The 13,360-nt window shown below is 28.6% G+C and overlaps 1 protein-coding gene across 4 annotated transcripts in view; it reads right to left on the minus strand.

The window, feature by feature from the left end:
- LOC129916819 (neurogenic protein mastermind) overlaps window positions 1-13,360 on the minus strand; it is a 222,790-nt gene that overhangs the window by 186,590 nt on the left and 22,840 nt on the right. The window lies entirely within an intron of this gene.

Below are 13,360 nucleotides of genomic sequence, written 5' to 3' on the forward strand. Positions count from 1 at the left end.
TTATCATAGGATTCAAAGAATATTAAAATAAAAAAGAAAAGAAAAAGCCTGTTAAATCGATAATTCAGTCTTTATTTAGGTTAAAATAACACGTATACACCAGAGTGACCTGTATGCAAAATCCCTTATTAAAATCTTCATAGATCGCAAAAGAAAACGAAGAAAATATCAATGGGTTAACAAGACACACAGTTTTATCGACAATTCTAGTATAGCATAAAATTTCTTTACCAATTTGAATCTACTCAAACTCCTTTGAATATTACTGCTACAGGTCGTTCAAAGTTAAGCGAGTCGACTTTCTTGACATTTCGCTGCGGTATCGCTGTATTTTACTTTGTTTTAATAGTCGAAATACAAAAATGCATGTACAAAAATGATAATAAATATAAATAATAATAAAAGAAAAATTCAAGACAAGTTCGTTATTCTGAAATCCAAAAAATTGCCTGTATTCCATTTTTCTACTCGTCTTGAAAAAGAATTCAAAAATGGCAAAACGTTATCCAGCCCGTGACATTTATAATCTTTATATAAAAAGACAATAATTTTTATGGTAACTCAATTTTTACTATTGATTTGTGAAGTAAGCCAAAGGATTTAAATAAAAATAGAAAAATAGAAACATATCCTAGATCAAAATCACTCTTTTTGTTCCACCCGTGGCAGTAGGAAATAGCTATTTTTTTAAATCATTGAGATGATATGTTTTAAGCAACTTATTAAAAAAATGTAGTATTATGGAAATCTGTACAATTATGAGTAAATCATATAATAAAACGGCAAACACTTATTTTGTGGTACAAAATACGCGGCCCACAAAAACCGAAGGGGCATAAATTATATACCGAACGATAGGAAATTTTATCTAGATGTGCAGAATGTATACTTTTTTTAATTTTTTTTTTTACCGAAATAGATAAAAATAATAAATTAAAATTGAGAAAAAAAAACAAAAACAAATGTGCTGAACCACGCCCTCTCCCTTCTGTAAGTGGAAACTTCTAAAAGCAAAGACGAGAACCTTCGAAGGCATTCTCGAATTTCGAATAAAATTAAGTGTTGCATATTCTTAGTAGTAAATAAAGTGATTTATATAGTGTGCTTATTTGAGCATAAATAAAAGTTACAATTGGCACTCGAATTTTGAGTGCATGGTCGGCTAGTTTTAATAAAAGGATCAATACATTTATTGTCAAAATGTCCCACCCGTGACAATGTAAAGCTTTATATAGTTTTTTTTTTTTTTAATTTGAAATGTTTTTATTTTGAATAATTTTTTATTTTTTGCTTAAATATTTTAAAAATTTAACATTTAGTTTTATTGATTTAATTCTACAATTTCCATTATGACAATCACTGTTGAAACAATAATGGCGGCAGAAAATTAACACACAACACAAAATTGCGGAACATATTTCTTCAAAAAAAAAAAATAAAAAATAAAAAAAAAAAAGGAAAACCTGTCAGAGTAAGACAACAATCTATTTCAAATGAAACAACCTACACAACTCATACACATTAGGATGATAGAGAGAGAATAAATTTGCACACACTGTACATCACAAATACAACCATCATCATCATATTTTGTGTTATTATGCATGTGAACATTATTAACAATATAGGGTACCTAGCTCTCTCTCTCTAAATGTCTCTAAATGTCTCTCACTCTCTCTCTACCTCTCTGTTATTCTTGTATTTTATTGTGTTGATGACGAAACAGATGTTCGTCAAAAAAAGTAGATGGACAGAAAGCTTTTATCAAGTAGTCTCTCCACATATCACGCAATAGAGTATAACAACAAAAGAGCTTTTTTGGATTTAATATGACTATTTTTTTTTTTTTTTTGTTAGTCAATGTCTGCGTGCCCACCTCGAAATTATCCCATATATTATTTTTTTTTTTTTCACATAGAAAGACTCAATATACCTACAATATAAAAAAAAAAATAAAAAGCTACAAAAAGAACTCTGACAGAAAAGTTGGACAGAACACGCAGAAAAGAAGAGAATAATGTAGAGACATTAAATGAAGCGAATGGATAAGAAAATTGAAAAAAAAATAAAAAAAAAAAAGACAAATAAGAAAAAAAAAATAAAACTGGCTAGTTGAGTTTTTGAAAGATTAGATTCGGGTCTGATTATGATTTTGGTTCTATGTGGACTTTGCAAACCTTTTATATCTACTACACATTGTTGATTTTTAATTTTCCCATTTTTTTTTGTTTGCTAATTAAAATCTCTCAACATTGCATAAAGCTCTTTTGTGCGAAGATAAGTGAATTATTATAGCCATTAACTAAAACGCCGAGATATTCTAGTACTTCTACCAACCAAAGACACACGACGAACGAAATGAAAAATAGGTTGAGTTGAGTTGAGATTGAGATTGAGAGAGTTTTAAAAAGATATCTTCTTCTAGTTTATGGATTAATTTTGAAAGACTTATTAAATATATAGAGGAGGATAGTAGTGAGAGACGAATCCGCTCCGGGGGAAAAATCGTACCGACTTTTTGGTATAATAAATCTTCAAAATGTGAGGCTTTAGATTTTGGTTGGTTAAAATCAGTCGTATTTATTAGGTAGTCGTTGTAGTTCTGTTGCTTGGTTGTTTAGTAGATAGATGGTTGATGATGGCAGTTGTATAGTGTAGTGATGATGGTGGATGACATCATCCGGAAAGAAGTTTTATATAAAAAGAGCTATGTTTAGGGTTTAATGACGGATGGAGTTTATATGAAGAGGAAGGAAGAAATATAATCCAGAGTAGAATTTTTATTGCAAAAGTTTGCGTTCTTTTTCATCGTATAAAATGGGAAGCAATTGGTCAGTGCGAAATGTTTTTTGACCATCTAAAAGTAGTTTGGTTCAGCTAAGGAACCGGAATAGCAAAAATAATTCTTAAAAGAGAAATCTAATGAAGCATTTAACACGCAAATGCCCTAATTTAAGTTACATTTTGCAATTTGTAAAATTGAGTTAATCAACATCACCATGTGAATGTGTATTTATTTTTAGTAATTTTATAGCTTAGAAAAATGTTGAAATAGATTGCTGCTTGGCGACTCTTAGTTGAACAACAAAAGACCTCGTAGATGTAGTATGGGAAAAGTAATTTCAGTCAGATTTGATGAAATTATTATTATGTTGTAGTTCAGAATGTTCTGATAAAATGTGTATGTGCCTAATCGTTTCCGAGATATTTGAGTTTGAAAATGAAAACAAGATTTCAGAATTTTTTAAACCGATTTAGTAGGTTTTAGTAAAATTCCAATAGCCTAAAACCAACGGGCAAGCAGGATCTTTTTAACGATACTTCGTTTGTGAAAATATCATTAATAGTTTAGTAGTTATGAAGGAACACACAAAATCTTGTATGTATGTTCCTTCATAACTAGTTCCCTATTTATGATAATTTGACAAGCAAGGTATCGTAAGAAGCGTTTTGCTTACCCGCTGGTTATAGGATATTAAATTTCAATTAATATAGCACCTTAACATTTAAGCTTTTGTTTCTTTGAGGTTTCTTTTAAAGTTGATCATATAAACTTATCATATTTTGTCGTTGAAACGCCACATTCGAAGGATATAATAAGAAACGAATAAGAAACGCTTAGGGTTCTAGAATCACCGAAACAATTAGGTGGATTGGAAGATGAAAAGAAAAGTGTGGGAGACATAATGGAACCCTGAGGCACACCACCGTTTATATTTATGGATTTTAAAATTTAATCTATCCAATATAACTAAAATTAAACGGTTCAAAAGGTAATTTCTATTCTATAAAAAAGGACATCCATCAAGGCAAAAGTAAGAAGTCTGACATAATAAAAGCACAATAATACTAATTTCTTATTTTCAATCAATATCTTCCAAGACTTAAGTTCTAAGTTTATTTCTATGTATTTCTCAACAAACATACCACTTACATACTTGTACATAAATAAAAACGGAATTTCCGGTTTCATGTTAAACAGCATTTCATATTTTGAATCCATTACAACTATAATTACTTCTTTAATAGAAATGAATATACATATAATTTCTTCTTTTTTTTCTTCTTCAAATAACTATCCGACTATCCTCTCCAGCAATTATATTTTTAATGCTCACGTTCGTTGAAGCACGTGCTACTGCCTATTTCCATTTGCATAGATATTTTTGTGTAAACTGCAATTTAATGCATTTACAGGAAACTAAACTTCTTATGAATTTAATTGAATTCTATTTTCTAATGCAGACATTTTGAAAAAAAAAAAACAAAAAGAGAAACCTGAAAATTAAAATTTGAATTAAATGTCTATTATATTAAAAAAGGGGTAAATTAAGTTGTAAAAAATCGACAAGATACTGATAGTGGATAAATTGATAAAAAAAAAAAAACTTCTGGCTAGAGCATCAAAAATCATTACCGTGTTTCTTGTGGTGAAAGCTTCAAAAAAAAAACAATTTAGTGCGACATAGTCGGACATTTAAGATAAAATTCATCTTATTTTTTTTTTTTTTTTGCAAAATTCACCCTAAAATTCTGTGTGCCACGCCCATATGTGATGGCAAGCTGAAACCAAAAAAAAAAAAGTATAGACAACTACATATTGTATATAGCGGTGGAGGTTCTTCTTCTAAACACGTTTTCCACTCATTATAATTTGCTTCGATGGACGAAGAACTTGTTTAATTTTTTTTTTAGGGATTTTTTTTTTCTAACATATCCGTTCGAGTGTCCTTTTATTTCATACAAAACAACAACAACAACAAAGAAGAAAAAATTCAACCTCAGTAGACCATCACAGAGCAAGCTAAGAAATTTTAATTCAATGTTTTGGTTTCGAACGACAAATCCCCAAAAAACTCTTCTTCGTCTGCATCAGCATCTTCTTTTTCGTTTAGGATTTTTTTCTGATTTTTTTTTATTGTGATCTTGATGGACTATTGTAGCGGAACTTGATATTTCTTGACAAAATGTGTATAGAAAAAAAAATTAAATAAAGCAAAAACCAAAATAAAAATAAAAATAAAAATTCTAAGACAGTAAATTTCACATGAATTTTGTCGGTCCAGCGAGCTAAGCTTTGACCAAACAAAAATTAAAGCAGGTAGACGAGATTGTAGGGATATATGTATAATATAAAATGGACGTTTTTTTGTTGTTGTTTTTGTATTGCTTACAGGAAATTAATCTTGCCTTCCATGTTGATCACTATCAAAATGGTTGTTTTTTTTTTTTTTTTTGCGGGTCCACCTTAATGTCTATGGGTGATTTATTTGAAAGATTTTGAAGTAAAATTGCATACATAATTTGAGTAGATCTATAAAAATTGTTCAATGGAAGGTAGAATTTGGTTCTGAAGCTATTGTAATAGATAATGTTCAAAATTATTGTGTGCAAGTCACTTGTTTTGATCTGACGAAATCAGAATACGAATGACATTTGTTTACTTTCATTCGGTAACACTTTGCTGTTGGATTTTTCAAATTTCAGGTTCTTTTCAATCAAATTGTTTAGCTTGCTTAAAGATGAAATATTTTGTGTCTTTGATCGTGAAATGATATTTGAATGGAGATTTAATGGAAGCTCTATTCGGAGCTTATACAAAAAAAAAGTTGGCAGAGTCTGGACAAACTGATCACAGTAATAGAAGCTAACGAAAGCTTTGGTCTATCAGCCTTTCAGGCGCGTGGATTTGATTTTCCGAATTTTCAAAAACTTGGTAGAAATGTTTCGATTAATAAAAGAACTAAAAAATCAAAAGTCTGCATAATGACCGAAAGGGTGTTTTTTTTTTTCTTAAGAAAAGGTGAAATTCTAAATAAGTACAAAAAAAAATAAAAAATTGTGAAAAAAATGATACCCGAATGAAAATTGGTAAATAGTATATGTTTCATATACAGGGTGTCCGGTAGAAAATGGATAAGCCTGAAATGGCTGATAGGTAGGTACACTTTTGACTGTTCTGAAACCGAAAAGAAAAAGTTTCTATCGCAACCAGTTTGGAAAATATTAGCTTTTTTTCGTTCAGTGTACTTTAAATTTCATCATCTTACGTTTACTTTAACCACAACCACGAATGAATGAATTTTATAAATTTCTTATTTTTATAATTTTCTACAATAATTGGCTCACTACATACAAAGTTAAAAGTTTTTATAACTGTTGCATCTTTTCTTTAAACAAAATTTTGAAATTTGTTTTTCGTGTGAAAATAAAATTTTTATGAAAATTTTTTTTTTTAATTTTTTTAAAAATTTTTTTAAAAATATTTTTAAAAATTTTTTAAAAATTTTTTTTTTTAATTTTTTTAAAAATAATTACAAAATTTTTTTTAAAAATTTTTACAAAAATTTTTTCAAAAATTTTTACAAACATTTTTTCAAAAATTTTTACAAACATTTTTTTTTTTAAATATGCGCGTCCAAAGGTAAAAGGCAGAATGGTAAAAGTTTTTATCAAATCTAGAGTTACTAGGAAGTTATTGGTACCAAAGTGCAAAGCCTATTAATTTAATAAATTATTTTAACTGTAAAATCTTAAGTTTTTCACATTGCTGCCAAAAATGCATGGATTCCATCAGTTTTTTTCATCAGTCATATTTTACAATAATTCTTCTTATCCATAACAAAAATCTAAGCGACATATAAAAATGTTTAAGGAAAATCCGGGATAGGTCCCAAAAATTCAATGGTTTTAATGGTACCCTTATACGAACGTTATTATTATTATAAAATATTGAAACCGAAAAATGTTAACGTACTACACGAATAATTTGCTTTTAGACAGCATTTTTAGTGCTTCATCGAAAAAACACCCTTTCACACAATATGTTTGTATATAGGCTCTTTTGATCTTTCATTTTTATTGAAAAAAAAAAGAATGTCTAAGGTTAAATAATTGTCAACAAAATTTTATCAAATTGATTTAATATTTGAAAAATCAAAATTAAATTTTAATTACAAAAAATAAGTTTTCATTTTAAAAACAAGAAATAGTTTTGTCCACCTAGATTCTTCATTTTGTAAGTCTAATCTGTACACATATCTATACTGCCTTAACGGATTGACGGATTTTCTTAAAAAAAATTTAATATCTTTCTGAGAATCTTTAATGCAAAATTTTCAAAGTAGGTAACGCATAAATGGTCTTTATCTATAATTTCTAGAATTTTTAAAATTGACCGTATTTTTTCAAGTGGTAAATTTAATTTAATCTTAAATAACTCAACTATATCAAAACACTATACTCTTATGTTTGTTATCTAAACAAAAGAGAGACAAATACAAGCCAACACTTGAACAATTTTTATTGTTAATAGCATAGTTCTCCCTTAGCAAAAAAAAAAAGTACAATAAATTCAATAACAATTGGATTTCCGAGAGAGAAATTAGTTGGTTAATTTTTGTTTTCTTTTGGAACTTTTGTCATAAGCAGACACTTATCTGATACATTTCTCAACAAATTATGCTATTTTGATATAAATAATACAACTTTAACTTATGACGTGATAACGTCTTCTAAATTGATGAACCATGGCAGCCACCACAAAAAAGTGACGCCATTTTCTCCCGTTCCACTTTCGCACTTTTGCAGTGCGGCCAAAAATTTCAATTAAAAATGAAAAATAAACTATTAGAGATACAAAAATCTCCTATAGCTTATTTGAAAGATATTAACCTAAAGCTTAATCCAAATGAAGGATTTTTAAAAATTCCGTCATTTAATAGGGTAAACAGGGGTAAAACGGAAAGATGAAATTTGGGCTAAAATCTAAACGCGTGGTCGTAGAGAGTTGAATTTTTTTGCTATAGATAGAGGAGACTGATTTAAGGATAATTGCATTTAAGAAAAAATTCTAAAAAATTCTGGAACTCCGCTATAACGTTTTGTTTGAATGTTGATCAGGTGTTGTGGGTATGTCAAAATGTTGATTATGGGTAGGGGAAATTTTTTTTGACAATTCTAAAGGTGCCAGGTGAAAGATGAAGGAAAAAAAAAATTAGGCGTCTCATACGGATTTTTTTCCAACATTCTGCGTTTCGGAATACGAATTTTTGAAAAATACCTACTTTTTTAGGGGTATTTTTGGGTAGTTTTTGATTTTTAGTTTTTTTTTGAAGCATTCAAAAAATCTTAAGTTATATAGGACATGTAGGGCTGATCAATGCACATACATATGCAAAAAATTGGAATCGTTAAAAAAGTTTTGACTGAATACGGAGAAAAATAAGTTTTAAAAAAACAGGTTTTTTGGCCGTTTTTAACCGATTTCCATCGTTTTTTATTTTTATCTTTTTTTCTTTAATAGATAGAGGAATTTTATATATGGATAGACCATAACCACGACTATATATGTGCGAAATTTCAATCATTTTCGTAAACACAATTTTGAGATAACGGTAAAATAAAATTTTAGAATTCAACAGGTTATAACTTTTTACCAAGAGCAGATAGAAATTTGATTAAACATTTATGAGCATCCTGATACAAATACCTTTCATTTTGTATATCACACATAACGCTAGACTATCTACAAGCCCACAATGTTAAATCAAGAAACTTGCGAAAAACCTCAAACCACCAGTGGAGATCTGTTGCGCCATGAACAGCCACCAGTGTGGGAAGTACCGTAATTTCTTCTGGAAATTCCACATGGTTGACTTTAAAAAATTCTAACTTCTTTTGTAGGTATCTTTGAAATGAGATTGATACGTCATTTGAAAGGTGAAACAATAAGCTTTCACATGGTATAAAATTTTTTATAGGTGGTGAGGGAAAAAATTCAATTAATAGCATGAGAACATAAAAATAAATGTTTTTTTTGCTTTTTTTCATGAAATTTCATCGAGTTTAAAAAAATTCTAGCTCTTTTTGTGGATGTCTCATAGACTTAATCTATATATATATTTTTAGCTAAGACAATAAGCTTTTAGATGGTGTAAAAATTTTTATAGATTGTTAAAAAAAAAATGGATTTAATAGCGTGAGAAGATATTTTTACATGTTTTTTTTGCTTTTTTTAATGAAATTTGATCGAGTTCAAAAAATTCTAGCTCTCTTTGTAGATGTCTAATAGACATGATCTATATATATATATTTTGAGCTGAAGCAATAGGCTTTCAGGTGGTATAAAATTTATTATAGGGTGTTGTATCAAAAAAATGAGTTTTTGGGTGAAGTGATTTTTTCACTTTTTTCACTTTTTCATAAGAAATGATTGTTTTCAATAAATTATTTTCATACTTTTTGCTCATTGTAAAAATTTAAAAATGGTTTTATTATTTAAAAAAAAATATTTGGCTTTTTAATGGTATAATTTTTTTTGTGAGCTTTTAAAATGAAAAAATTAATATAATGAGAAAAGAAAAAAGGTATTTTTTTTAGCTTTTTCTTGTAAATTATGATTGTGATTGAAATAAATAAACGCTTCAAATGGCTCATTTTAAAAGCATAAAACCTGTTTTCTTACGACGTTATCACGTAAAATTATCATCCGTAAACCGGCTTTACAGACAACCTCTTTTTTGAAAAATATTGGCCTAAACTTGGGGAATCCTTTAACTCAATGCTTTAAAAGTACCTATATCTCTTTATTTTTGGATTTTTTATAATTTTCCAAGTCATCTTATAAGGTACAAGAAAACCCCCCAAACTCATAAGTGCATGAGCGTGGCACTCAAAGACGCGCATTTTATTTCCAGTAGCTGCTGGGCTGATTCCAAAAGTTTGATTCTGTTTTTTTTGTTTTCTTTTTTTTTGATAGCAGTACGACGATGCATGCCAGCACGAGATTTCATTTGCCCTCTAGAAGAAAAGAACTAAAAACTAAACGAAGCGGCTTGTAAAAGTTCTTCTGGAATGATGATGATGGCTCTTAGTGCTTGCAGCATTATTTGACTTTTTTTGTTGCTTACTTCTTGATGTTGCAATGCACCCTGGGAGATAGAATTCGCATTGATGTAACTTGTTGTTTTTTTTTTTCGCTTCAACTCGAGTGGCTCGTGCTGCAGCTAAGCTGGCGGAATTATTAATGGTTTAATAGGGTGCGCATTAACGCAGGACCATCACACTAAAAGCAACACTTCATTGCTTTGCACCGTGCAATATACACAACAGCCAGCCAACCAACCATCCAGAAGCATAAAATGTTGTTCATTCTTTTTTTTGTTGTAGTTGTTGTTTTTGTGATGCCTCTTTTTTATAGTGTGGGAATATTATTATTATGTTCCCAGTAAGTGGAGTTTTTATTGTGTTTTTTTTTTTTTTTTTTTTTAATTTGGTTCTTTACACTAATTAAATGGTTTTAATGCGATGACAGTTTTATGGTGTCCTTTTGTAATTTAAATGAATGAAATTATGGAATCAATCATCGTGGGTTGGTTTTGTTGGTCGGTTGGTTGGTCGGTTGATCGGTCAGACTGTAGTAATCCGTTTTTGTCCTCTCTAAAGTGCTGTTGTGCACTTAGCTGTTATAGGCTTGGGGTTACCTTTTATTTATAGATTTTGTAAATTTCATGTTAAAAAAAAGGAGTCTTCATTATAGATACGTATTCGTATAGATATAAAAGGGGGAGAATATTATAGTAATGAGTATTATGTAAAAAAGTTTGTTTTAATGTTTTTGTGGGGTTCGGCTTTGTTTGCAGCTGTTAGGGCTTAACGCTGATAGTTTGTTTTATGGTGAAACAAAAAACAACCAAAAAAAAGGGTTACTGCATGCTATGGGTTAGCATAATTTATATATTTTTTTTTTTTTTTTTCGTTTTCATTTTGTGTAATACAAAATACTTAGGGATACAAATATTTTATACAAAATATCAGGGCTGATCAAAGTTTTACAAACTGGGTGATGGGTTTTTGGAAAAGAAATTTTAATTGTAAATTAAGTGATATTTATTTAACATTACAATTTTTCGCCCGAATAAATTTATTGATTTTGTTTTCTATAACATTCAGGAAACTTTGAAAAGTAAGCGATAAGTTCTTGTTGCACCTCAAACCTCAAAAATGCTACTTGAGTTATTAGAATGTAAATTAAATTTGCTACTTGAAAAAAAAATTCTTTTATACAGGGTGTCCCAAAAGTAATGGATCAAACGAAGTATGTTAATAGGGGATCTTAAGGGCTCTCAGAATTTGGTAACTTGTTCATCCCAAATCCTTACGGTTTTCGATTTAATGCATTTCTTGTGAAATTTCGAAAAATCTCGACTTTGCAACAGTATTTTGCTTCCTGCTGCCATAATTGATCTTTGTTTTTTACAATTCTTTTACTAAAACATTGACAAATAATTAGGAACAATTAATTAATCAAAATATTTTTTATTCCATAAGGCATTTCGATGCAAATTAACTAACAGTTTCAAGTTTTTTAAAAAATCAATTTTTTACTTTTTTTTGAGAGCAACACCGCAAAAAAAATTTCTTTGGTGTGAGAATTGTTTATTATTTTAAAAAGTTGCCCTGTTATTGTAGTTTTCAAAAATGTATAAAAGTTTCCAAAGTTGCAGTTAGATCGCAAAATATTACAATTTGAATTCAACAAAACAGGGGTTTTCAGAGCAAAAAACAACCAGAACAAACACATTTTCTCGAACTGTTATTTGTTTATTTTTCTTTGAACAAAAGCCTCTATTTTCGTTTGTATTTTTGCTTTGAAAAACCCTGTTTTGTTGAATTCAAATTGTAATATTTTGCGATCTAACTGCAACTTTGGAAACTTTTATACATTTTTGAAAACTACAATAACAGGGCAACTTTTTAAAATAATAAACCATTCTCACACCATAGAAATTTTTTTTGCGGTGTTGCTCTCAAATAAAAGTAAAAAATTGATTTTTTATAAAACTTGAAACTGTTAGTTAATTTGCATTGAAATGGCTTATGGAATAAAAAATATTTTGATTAATTAATTGTTCCTAATTATTTGTCAATGTTTTAGTAAAAGAATTGTAAAAAACAAAGATCAATTATGGCAGCAGGAAGCAAAATACTGTTGCAAAGTCGAGATTTTTCGAAATTTCACAAGAAATGCATTAAATCGAAAACCGTAAGGATTTGGGATGAACAAGTTACCAAATTCTGAGAGCCCTTAAGATCCCCTATTAGCATACTTCGTTTGATCCATTACTTTTGGGACACCCTGTATAAAAATAGATTTTGATAAAATCATTTTTTTTTTTTTGTTTTTGTTTGACTAGCTTTCATTTAAGATATTCTTGAAAAAAACTTGGAATACTTAGTTCAAATTCGTCAAGCATTTAGCGAGTCCTATACCTTTTTTTACCGATATAATAACACTTTCTAAAATCCCGAAGAAAAGGTAACAATCAATGTGCCAAAAAGCTAGAGCTTGTAGGTTGGGTTGAGACATCAACAAAAACATCTTTGGGAAAAAGATTCGATTCCCCTCCGTTTAGCCCGGAAGGAACATTTTCTTATAACTTGACTTTACTTTAAAAAAAAATATTACAAATCCCTTATAATGACGAGCTATACCTACTCTTTTGTAAAGTCTATAACTTTTTATTTTTTTTTTAATAAAGCTTGGTTTTGGAAAAATTCAAAACTAAAAAATAAAATTATTTTGTTTTATTTAAACAAAAAAAATATTTAATTTATAACCTTTAATTTTTTAGAAAAATCCCGGAAAATGTGACACTTAATTGGATGAGTCGAGTAATTTATTACTCAAAATTATATAACAAACATACAATAATTTTATCAAAAATGGCGAAAAATGTTTATTTTTTTTTAAACAATTGTTATTTTTTTTTAACAATTTTTACTTTTTTTTAACAATTTTTATTTTTTTTTTAACAATTTTTATTTTTTTTTTAACAATTTTTTTTTTTTTTTAACAATTTTTATTTTTTTTATAAAAAACAATTTTTATTTTTTTTTATTTTTATTTTTTTTTTATGCAAAATTTTTTTTTAATTTTTTTTTTTTTTTCAATTAGAACAAAATTGATGGTATTTGGGAAACAACAATGCATCACAAAGTTCACAAAATAATAACTTTCAAATCAATTACACAGCCACAGAAAAAAAAAACAAATTCTGACCTGGGGTTGCGACTATTTTTTTCATATAGTTTTTGAGTCGCTGAAACCGAATCCTGCCGTTTCACGTCAGGTTTTTGAATAATCATCAAAAAATGGCAAAACCACGAAAAAAAAGTTCTTATCTGAAATTTTTTGAGGATATCTCAAAAACCTGACGTGATACGACCCAAAAAACATACGACTAACATATTCGCACCCCCAGATAGGAACTTTTGTTTTTTTGGTTTTGACATTTTTTGAAAATATCTCGGAAGCCTGACGTGATAGGGAAAGATTGACTTTGAATATGGATTCAGC

Source organism: Episyrphus balteatus, chromosome 3 (assembly GCF_945859705.1).
Source record: "Episyrphus balteatus chromosome 3, idEpiBalt1.1, whole genome shotgun sequence".
NCBI lineage: Eukaryota > Metazoa > Arthropoda > Insecta > Diptera > Syrphidae > Episyrphus > Episyrphus balteatus.